This window comes from Borostomias antarcticus (assembly GCF_949987555.1).
Source record: "Borostomias antarcticus genome assembly, chromosome: 15".
NCBI classification, from domain to species: domain Eukaryota; kingdom Metazoa; phylum Chordata; class Actinopteri; order Stomiiformes; family Stomiidae; genus Borostomias; species Borostomias antarcticus.
In genome coordinates this window covers 12,170,829-12,181,954 of record NC_140248.1, presented here as the reverse complement: position 1 = coordinate 12,181,954, position 11,126 = coordinate 12,170,829, and positions in this window count along the sequence as shown.

The window sequence follows — 11,126 nt, the reverse complement described above, 5'->3', positions numbered from 1 at the left end:
CGTAGCCCGCTTATACAGTGGTGCACCGGACCTGGTTGGACACAGGTGCGTGTATGTTTTTTTCTTCAGTCAATGTAGCTAGCTGGGTTTCGCTAGCCAATAGGAGCTAGCCCTGTGGGGCGGAGCTCCACGAAATAGAACTGATGGAGGAGTGTGTGTGTGTGTGTCTATGTGTGTGTGTGTGTGTGTGTGTGTGTGTGTGTGTGTGTGTGTGCGTGCGTGTGTGCAGGGCTTATCTACAGGGTTCAAGAATGATCTCCAGCCTCTGCAGTTTTTCACACTCCGCTTGGGTCAGCGAGCAACGAGTTCTACCTCGTTGAAACATCCTGCATCAGTGGCTCTCTCTGTTGTCCCAGTGCCTTTTGCGGCTCGTGTAGTTCCTCAGTACTGGCAGGGCCATGCTGGTATCTTGTGGCATTTGGCCAGTGCATTTTCAAATCCACTGTTTGCGAGGCAAACAATGATGGTTCACTGTAACGTGATGCAATGCAAGGCATGTGCTCAAATTACATCTTTCTCGCTGCAGCAACCATGTTTCTAGCGCTGTCGGTTCCAATGGTAGTCACACTCTCTTGAATTTCCCACTCCCCTGCCACTGTGAGAAACTGTTCAGCACAGTCACTGTGAGAAACTGCTCAGCACAGGTCAGCATAATGCCTGGTGACTGTCTTCAGTCAACGCGAACGACATAAGTTTCCAGTCAATGTCGTATGCCCAGTTTTCTGTCTTACGACCACTTAGTAAATGAGTTTCTGATGTGAGTGTGGGTTGGCGAAGCCCACTAGTACTGGGGCTTCCGCCGACAGCTGTGGACCCCTAACATGTTTAGCATTAAGATGATATGTTAGGCCAGAACAGCTTCGATGGAATGCAAATTCTTTCTTGCAGGTATTGCACATGACTACACTCTTATAAACTGTCCCATTCGGGAGTTTTTGGAACGTGAACTTTCCATTTAGAGGGCCAAGCAAAATCTGAATATCCGCCTCCAAGGGTTCCATCTTATTAGAAGGAAATGGCACTTGGATGATGCCTTTGCGTGACATACACTACGACGTAGCCTACGGGGTCATTGAGGTCCAAATTAAGTTTGTCGCTTCAACAATGTTAAAACAAGCAATGACGCAGAAACTGTGTCACCTACAGCTGGACAAAATTGATGAATGCAATTAATGTGTTTATTTTTTTATTAACATGTTACTGTTTGCATAATTACTTAATCTAATTAACGCATTAAATTGACAGCCCTATATATAAGGGCAGTCAATTTGTTGGCTGAGATATTGGGTGAGGCTGATTTGTAGTCCACATCTGAGCTGAGGGGCAAGTTACAGTATGCTTGTTTCTTTTGAGATGTGTGTGACTAAAATAGACTATAACAGCTGGCTCTCTTGAGAGTTTCACTGCGCTCCCTTGTTATTTCTTAAAACAATATTTAGTTGTATCTTTTGGTCATTGCTTTGATTAATTTTTACTTGTTTCTGCATTCTTTGTGGGTAGTTACAGTACATACAGTATATATGTTTTAAACTACTGCAAAACAATTATTCCCTCTTGTAATTGATCTGGACACATACAGGAACAACCAGTGATTGACGTATGGATTCATCGAGGAACAGGCAGTGATGGAAGTATGGATTCATCCAGGACCAACCAGTAATGGAAGTATGGATTCATTACATTACATTACATTACAGTCATTTAGCAGACGCTTTTATCCAAAGCGACTAACAATAATTGCATTTAACGTAGGAAGAGCCAATGTACTACTACTTGCCAGAACTCACAAGTGCATCTTCTTTCTAAAACAAGTGACTAAGAGCATAATCTAGTGCTGAAGGCAAAGTGCAAGAATCGCAATCTAAAGTACAGTGCAATATAATATAATACAATAAGTGCTTAGGTGGGAGGATTGTTGTAGTACTTCTTGAAGAGATGAGTTTTGAGCCTGCGACGAAAGATGGGCAGCGACTCTGCTGTCCTGACATCAGTGGGCAGTTCATTCCACCACTGCGGGGCCAGGACAGAGAAGAGCCGTGACCGTGTCGATCGACCGCAGGAGCCTCGGAGTGACGGGGCAACCAGTCACCCTGAGGTAGCAGAGCATAGCGGTCGGGAGGGGGTGTAGGGTTTGACCATGGCCTGGAGGTAGGAGGGGGCTGTTCCTTTCATTGCCTTGTAGGTTAGCGCCAGAGTTTTAAACTGGATGCGAGCCGCTACAGGGAGCCAGTGTAGGGAACGGAGGAGGGAAGTTGTGTGGGAGAATTTGGGGTGGTTGAACACCAGGCGAGCAGCAGCTTTCTGGACAAGTTCCAGAGGTTTAATGGCTGACGCCGGTGCCCCAGCGAGGAGGGAGTTGCAGTAGTCCAGGCGGGAGATGACCAGGGCCTGGATGAGTACCTGCGCCGTTTCATTAGTGAGGAAAGGGCGAATCCTCCTGATGTAGAGCATTAATCTGCAGGAACGTGTGACGGATGTGACATGTGAGGAAAATGACAGTTGGTCATTCAGGGTCACACCCAGATTCCTCGCAGTCCGAGTCGGGGTCACCACTGTGTCTTCAATGGTGATGGCCAGGTCCCGGTGCAGGGATTCATCCAGGAACAGCCAGTGATGATAGCATAGATTCATCCAGGAACAGCCAGTGATGGAAGTATGGATTCACACAGGACCAGCCCGTGATGGAAGTATAATTTAGATTCATACAGGACCAGCCAGTAATGGAAGTATAATTTAGATTAGAAAAGTATGGATTCCCTCTGTTCCCTCATACCCACTCTGCTGAGTGAGTTGCCCCATGTCTGTCTGCTGAGTCATTCCCAGGAGAACAGCTGGATATGCTGTGGACTATCTCTTATAGCGAATATTCATGAAGTGAATGAGACACTGTACCTTGGCCAAACAGGTAGTCTGAATAATGATGCGAGTAATATATAAAATAACAAACACAATCTGATCTTATAGTATTTTAGGAAGATGCAGTGGAATGTACAGTATACTGTATAATGTAAGGTATATTATTGGTGTCACATATACTCACACATGCACCCCCCCACGCCCCCCCACACTCCCCTTACACACACACACACACACACACACACACACACACACACACACACACACACACACACACATGTACATATACTTTCATATCTTTGTAGAGGCCACTTAAAAACCACAGCCCTAAACCCTAAACATAACCTTTGACTCGCAACCCTAACCATATTTGTAACAAGCCCCAAAACCCTAACCTTTGACCCTAAAATTAACCCTAAACTTGTGGGGACCATCCCCGTGTCCCCCCACACACACAGACGCACACACACATACACACACACACCCGCCTCCCTCAGAGAATATCTGGACACTCCAGAAATAACTCAGCTGTCAGCTGAGTGACTCGGGGGGCCTGGGGGAGTGGACGGGCAGTGGAGGAGACATGCAGGCACCATGGTCCATGGTCCTTACCCTCCGGGGAGAGTTCCAGCCCACCACAACCAGACAGCTGACGCTTGATTGACACGGCCTCCGGAGCCATCAGCATCATGCGGTGTGTGATAGTATCCAGGGCAGCGGCCGCAGCATGGGCACCTTGACTACCAAAGGTCTGAATGAAGAATTTGATACTAGACCTAAAACAAGTCTCTAAAACAAGACTGTCTTTCTGTTTTCAGCTTTTACATACGGTACCAGGCCCCCCATGTCAAATGATGAATTTATCTTTATGAATAGACAGAGGCGCCTCTAATAGATGTATAGTATAATGGCTTTCTAGCCTGAGCCCTTAATTGCTATGCAAGCTATTAGAGGTGCAAAAGCTGTATATATGTAACCTTTTTTTTTTACCTTGTTTATTTATGTATATTCATTCCTCAGCCATATCAATATGTATATATATTAGATGTATTTTGGCTTCTAATTGATTGTTATGTGCAACAGGTGTGTTCAATTTTTGTGCATGAGTATTTACGATGACGACTGTATCCTACAGAAGTCTGAGAAAGAGCCTTTGGGCTCAAAACACAGGAGCTATCTGGTGTGCCGAACTCTATTTTCTCCTTATCTACAAGATTTTGTGATCAAGTATCCAGCCTAATAGGTACGGTGGATTGTTTGTGTCTTTTTTATCTTTTCCTACTAGCATACAAACTTTGAGATAAGACAACCCAGTAATTTTTTTGTGGGCAGCCTCATTCTAAAAAAATTCAACAAGCTGTTCAGATTGCTCATATCACGAGCCCCCATCTTGGAAAAAAGTCTTCTTTTTTTGTAAACTAGCCAATAAGCAGCTCATTTGCATTAAAGGTACAGACACATGAAATGGCGTGTCCAGAACAGGACTGAAACAGAGGGGTATAGAGGTATTCTAGAATGCTTAATCTGAATTATATGTTGGCAAACATATTCAAAGGCCGTGTCCGAATGTCCATACTACATACTATAAAGTACATACTGCAACTCGCATACTACATACTATTTAGTACATACTACTCCACGAAACATGTTTAATATGCAAGATAAATGTAGCATACTACTCGAGTCATCCAGTGAAAGTGATGGGCTCCAGCTCGCATAAAGTTCATGTTAAACTTACAGCAATATTGAGCTAGCCAGGCATTGGAGTTGGTCATCCAACAGGCTCGATCCTCACCTTTCTGTATAATCCAAACTGTGGAATGGCTGTGATAATAATCCACACATTTTTCTTCCTTTGCCTCGTTTAGCACCAGCTGCAACACTCCAAATTCAAGCACTCAGTAGCTTGTGCTTCTTTTTATAATTGGGGTTGGTGAGAAGCTTGTGCAGTGGAGGGGTTATTTTGAGGGAGTTAGCCGTTGGATTGTTTTGCTTAAATTATGCTAGCCAGCTAGTTCCCAAGCTTGTTGAATAATGCTTTTTGATTCAGACATAACATAGGCTGCCTGGTACAGTCCACTGACCAGTTGCTGGTTAGCTATGAGAGGCAGGATCCCAGCCGACCGTTGCATCCCCCCAACCCGCAATGCAGGGTTATCAACTGGGCTGGGACTCCGCCTCTCATTGCTAACCAGCAACTGTGCCAACTGAGCTAATGGTAGTTAGCTAGCTCAATCGTAAATTACTCAAACTGAATAAATATGACACAGATAAGCTTACAGATGCTAATAGTTACTACTTAATCTTGATATAACTAGGACTAAATCTGCAAAAAATAAATAAAAAAAATGAACAAATTCTACTGACAGATTTAGCTACAATGTCCACAAACATTTAAGCTAGGTTGGTGAATTACTGTCGCCTCAACCTCCACCAATTTTGACAAACCGGAAACTGTACAGTGGCGTGCCGCGACATTTCACTCAAACTGCCATCTTGTTTCCAGAATAGCATTCTGTTGATGCCTACTACATTTTAGGGGTACATTTCTGGAATATGTAGTACCTACTATATAGTATGTACTACACACATAGCGTGGACATTCGGACACGGCCAAATACATCTTGTGGGCACCCCAGAGACCTATATTAGCTTATACTATTAATAGGGGACCTTTAAGTTTTGCTATAATGCGCTTCCCTCTGCTTTGAGGGTTAAGGAAGCCAGGCCAAATACCACTCTTTTGTGTTGGTATTCTGTGGCAGAACTGGGGTCTGAACGTCTCATCTGTCGGCCATGTGAGTCCCCCATCCCAGGTTTGGACCTAGCCACCCTGTCACTCACACTGACAGATTGGGGTGGTCTGTTGCGCAGGGTGGGGCGTGGTGTGTGTGCGTGTGTCTGTGTGTGTGTGTAGGGGTGAAATTGGTAGGAAATAATAGGAACTGAAATAAATATGATCTCCCTCTGGGCTCTGTCGCCTGTACTTAAGATGGCCGTGCCAGAAAACTGTCCTGTCATCAATGTCCTTGGGTGGATTGTACCCCTACAAGTTTACCCGTGTCTAAAAACAAAAGCAAAAACAAAACATGCAAACAACAGTAAATGCTTTTTGAGTAATATTGCTGGTTTTCCTATGTTGAATATTGTATATGTCATACCCTTCTTGCCTTACTGTATATTGGGGGGGGGGGGGGGTATTGCCTAATTTCAACATACTGTATTTGCCCTGTTTTTTGTACTGTTTCGCATTGTCATGTTTTTGCACTGTCCTCCTGTCATGTCCTGTCCTGTCCTGCATCCTGTCCTATTTCGTCTGCACAGCGTATGGGTTATTCAAATTCCTAGTATGTGTGGACCATATACAATATACAATGTATACAGAGGATTCACAGGTAGGTTTGAGGCTGCCTTTCTGTGTCTCAAGGTCCTGGCTAGTGATTGTAGGCTAGGTCGAAAAGGTACTTCTTGAGATCTCGCTTGAAGACCTCTGTTGTTTCGGCCCTTCTTAGGCACTCCGGTAGGGTGTTCCAGAGGTTGGTGGCATAGAAACTATAAGCTGCCTCTCCGTGTTTCTTGGTCCTGGCTTTTGGAACTGTTAAAAGTTCAGTACCTGAGGATCTGAGTGGTCTGTTGGGCATGTACCTAACAAGCATGTCTGAAATGTATTCTGGTGAGTGACTGTGGAGAGATTTATAGACTAGTAATAGTATTTTAAAGTCTATTCTAGAGTTGACAGGTAACCAGTGTAGTGATTTTAAGGCTGGTGTGATGTAACCCTAAAACAGGGCTAAACATGCATTTTCCCTTTAATATTCCTTTAACGGACCACCTACAGAGAACAAGTAGCAAACATTTCTGCAACCAGCTTGACTTTTGCCTTTTGTTGATGTGCTCCATAGGGTTCCATAAAGGCCACAGTATTTTTTCCACCTTATAAAAAAGCTACAGGATCCCCACTGCACACCAGAACTCTCTGACGTCATCAGGTGTTTGTAACCACCAGGCATCGACCTTCCTCTTCCCTGTTTATGGAGGTCACTTGACCTTACCTCTGCCGTATCTCGCTTCACTGCCGATTAGATTTTCATCCTCACTGCGTAGCCCATGAGCCCGGTGCGGCGTGCATCTGTGGAAGCGTTCTGTCACTCTCGGCCTCACGCACCATCAATCCTGCCAAAGCTCGTTGCCATAGTTCATAGAAGTCAAACTGAAACGGTCAGTAAGCGCTGACTTGCCATAGCAAACTTTGATTATCTGTAATAGTCACCCTACACTGAGCGTAAAATGATGTGTTGGCCCGGGCCCTGGTTCTGAGAATGTTTCATTAGTCATAAATAACAATAACACACTAGAGAAGGTGCTCACACAGACAGGACAATAATCTGTCTACCCCCTCCCTTCTGACTCTGAGGGTATACAGGCTGTATCATTGCTCACAAAGTTAGTACTGTACAAGACCGAGTGTGTGAACATGATGTCACAAGCTCTGCTCAAACCATGTGATCTAAAACTTTTAGAATTTCACAAATTTAGTCACGGTTCAGGAACACACCAGAATATATCTGAGAGATTAAAGATGAAATCATTTTGCATGACTGGGGCCAGCAGTATACAGTACTAATCAATTAGCAGATCAGATGAATCAGAGCCATTTCATGTCAGGTGCAAGCACAAGATTGGATTATCTATCCTGAGGAAGTTACAGTAGTTGGCTCCAGCAAGGTTTCAAAGTAAAACCAAATCCAATACAGTATCATTAAGCATTCAGTATGAGAACAGGCAATGTTTTAGGTTCAGGTGTCCCATAAGAAACAAATTAATGTGCCATGTGGTTTTCACACAATCACTGATTCAGATGGCGCCTGCTCAACACCTGAAGACGCTGAGGTCATTCTGTCAACTGGAATGATGTTTTTTTTTTTGTCACATTCAATTCTAGCAGTGTTTTGGAAGATACTGATTAATAACACATAAAACAAATATCGAATAAATACTCTCTCATTGCTACTGTATACTGTTCTCCTATTGCTGTACACTCAACCAAGCCACCATGACAATGTTTTCCCAGTTTGACCTTGACTTATATAATGATTAAAATATGCATGTTTGGCATTCAAACTGCAAACCAATGAGGGTTGGAGGGTGGAAAGTCTGCCTCCCTGCTTCTCTCCCCTGCCTCTCCTTAACAGGCTGCACCTGGTGCTTGGTAGGCATCGCTTCCTGTCGGTTCTGTCTAAGGACACATTCCTTATCAACAATTCCAATGGACCAAATTATGAATTTTCCTCCTCCTCAAACAGCAGTATGAACGTTTGAAAGGCATGCATGTCAACAGATGTAGATTATCTTGACAACCAGCTCAATTGAGTATGAGAAATGATACATTTTTCACAGCGCTGTGTAATGGGGTAAATTTATTTTGTGTGGCTCAAGGTGACAAAGTATGGATCGGGCACAGTGATTCAGCAGAAGGAAGGGTGCTAGACTGTTTTAACAATCACCCTAAGCATACTGATTCAAAATTCGGGACTCTGGCTGATGTAATCGATATGGATTACTTGTCCTCTGTAACAAATCGTATATTGACGTTAACAGAGAAATTAGCTGACTCACGGAAGCATTGGTTCAGGGCAGTTCTAGAGTGAAAGGCCCTCAAAATACCTATAGCAGGCTTAAAATATGCTAACAAGAACCGACAGAGAAGCCAAATATATTTACACTTACACTCTTACAAGGTCAGATAAAAAAAAAGTCATCATTACTGTATGTGCCAGGCAGCACATAGTCTTGAGGTTCATTGAACTTTTGTAGCCCACAAAGTGCTCTACTGCACAAGGTTGGAAATGGTATCTTGACAGAAGAAGAAGGCCTATAGACTCTCAAGCTGGGCCATTGGAGCATTCTGCTGTGAAGATTTGGGTCAGACTATAAATACATGAATGTTAAAAACACCACAGATGTTGACTGCTCTGACACTGTATGCAATACCCCAGGTGCTTACTGTAAGTCACCCTTCCCCTCAGTGCACCCAGTGTTATAAGTTAATGGTCCACTCACAAGGTGTTCAATGGCGATTAAAAGTATTACTTTACATTTTGATCATATTTGTTTTCAACCATGAATTGTATAATTTAGTGGCACTGTCTACCTTGAAATAACACATTTTGATCCTTTATACACTTTCATACTGTGGCAGTAGACCTTTAAGTGTGACCATAATGTGTTAATGATACATCCTCATGCCCATGGCCTCGCAGCATATGGACGGCTTGGGGATCTGGGGCATTAGCCCTGTCTCCAACATCAACACACTAGGTTCTCTTCAACCTGACAATCACCAGAGTTTCAATTAGTATGTGAAAAATGAAAGGCTCCTAGAGCACTACAATGACTCTCTTCGAACTTCCAAATGTTTTTGCTCACAGAAATGCTAAAGTAGATGGAATATAGGAAGGTGGGGGGAGATTTGTGGTCTGTGATGTAATGGCAGAATAGATCCCATGAGGTCGCCTAGTTTCTCAGTGGAGCAGAACGGTTCTAATTTTAACGTTGTTGCCAGAAGATAATTCATCCATGCAGTACTCCTTCGAGCCTGGCATCCTTAAGTGGTGATGCATCACAGAAAGTCAAAGGCATGAGTATGCACATTTATCATCATTTTGAATCTCAAGATAATACCGTAGGAATGTGCTGTACAATTCAGCTTTTTGTCAGATGGATCTTTAATCAGCCAACAGAAATGAACGTGCAATGCTATAACAGGCTGGCTATGATGGGGCTATGTTGATTGGGCAGGCACAGAGGCTGGTAACAGCCAGGATGAGTACACAGACACTGTGACGTCATGCGTCAGCTACTGTGAGGACGTATATGTTCCAACCCACACCAAGGTCAGCTACAACAATGACGAGCCCTGGTTCACAGCCAAACTCAGGAGGTTAAAGGAGTAGTAAAGGGAAAATGCTTGTTTAGCCCTGTTTTAAGGTTACTTATGATCATATACAATGGTTCAGATCAAAACGTTGACAAAACTAGCACTTTTGAGAAAGTCTGATAATTGCTCTACCACCGTTTTGGTCATACAATAGATGTGGGTGGGCACCTTGAAAAATCTTTCAAAAACATGTTAAACTCTCGATTTCAAAGACAAGAAGCTCACCGAGGGGGTAATCGGTGTCCGTTGGTGTTCTGCCATCAAATTCGCCGCAAAGTATGAATCCTGTAGGGTTTTATTGATCATTTTATGAAATCCATTGACTTGTATTGAAGCGACCGTTGTAGATGGACAGCAATCCGCAGAGGGGATTCAGGAAGCGGAACTACTTACGGTAGCTATTGTTATTGTTTATGTTGCTAGGCTACCTAGTTTGCGGACGTTTACACACGTATGTGCTGCGACTAAATAGTTCTATGCTAAATATTTTTAAAAAGCCTTTCCAGATGAACTAGAATCTTACTTCATGGTGAATTATATGTCAGAACGCCAACTAACACCTCGGTGACTTTCTTGTCTTTGAAATTGAGAGTTTAACATGTTTTTTGAATGATTGTTCACGGTTCCCACCCACATCCATTGTATAACCAAAACGGTGGTAGAGCTATTATCAGACTTTATCAAAAGTGCTAGTTTTGTCAACGTTTTGGTCTGAACCATTGTATATGATCATAAGTAACCTTAAAACAGGGCTAAACATGCATTTTCCCTTTACTACTCCTTTAAGACTGGAAAAGGAGGAAGCAAGGAAGAGTGGAGACAAGGAACGGGTTAAGCAATAAAGTGAAGGAGGCTAAATTACGCTTCTCTGAGAAACTACAACATCAGTTCTCTGAGGGGAACATGTCTTCTGTCTGGAAAGGCCAAAGACAGATCACCAACTACAAACCGAAATCCCCCCAGTCCACTGACGACCCATGCCTGGCCAATGACCTGGACGAGTTCTACTGCAGATTTGACAAATAAAGCCCCCCCTCCACCATCATCCCTGTCCCCAAGAAGGCAAAGATCACTGGCCTAAATGGCTACAGGCCCATCGCTCGGACCGCTGTAGTAATGAAGGTCTTTGAGCGCTCCCGGGACCTCAAATGGGAACTTAACACCAGTTCCCTTGCGAAGAAAGCGCAGCAGAGGATGTACTTCCTGAGGCAGCTGATGAAATTCGGTCTACCAAAGGAAATGATGGTACTCTTCTACATCTCCATCATTGAGTCCACCCTCACCTCCTCCATCACCATCTGGTACTCCGCTGCCACAGCCAAGGACAGGGCAA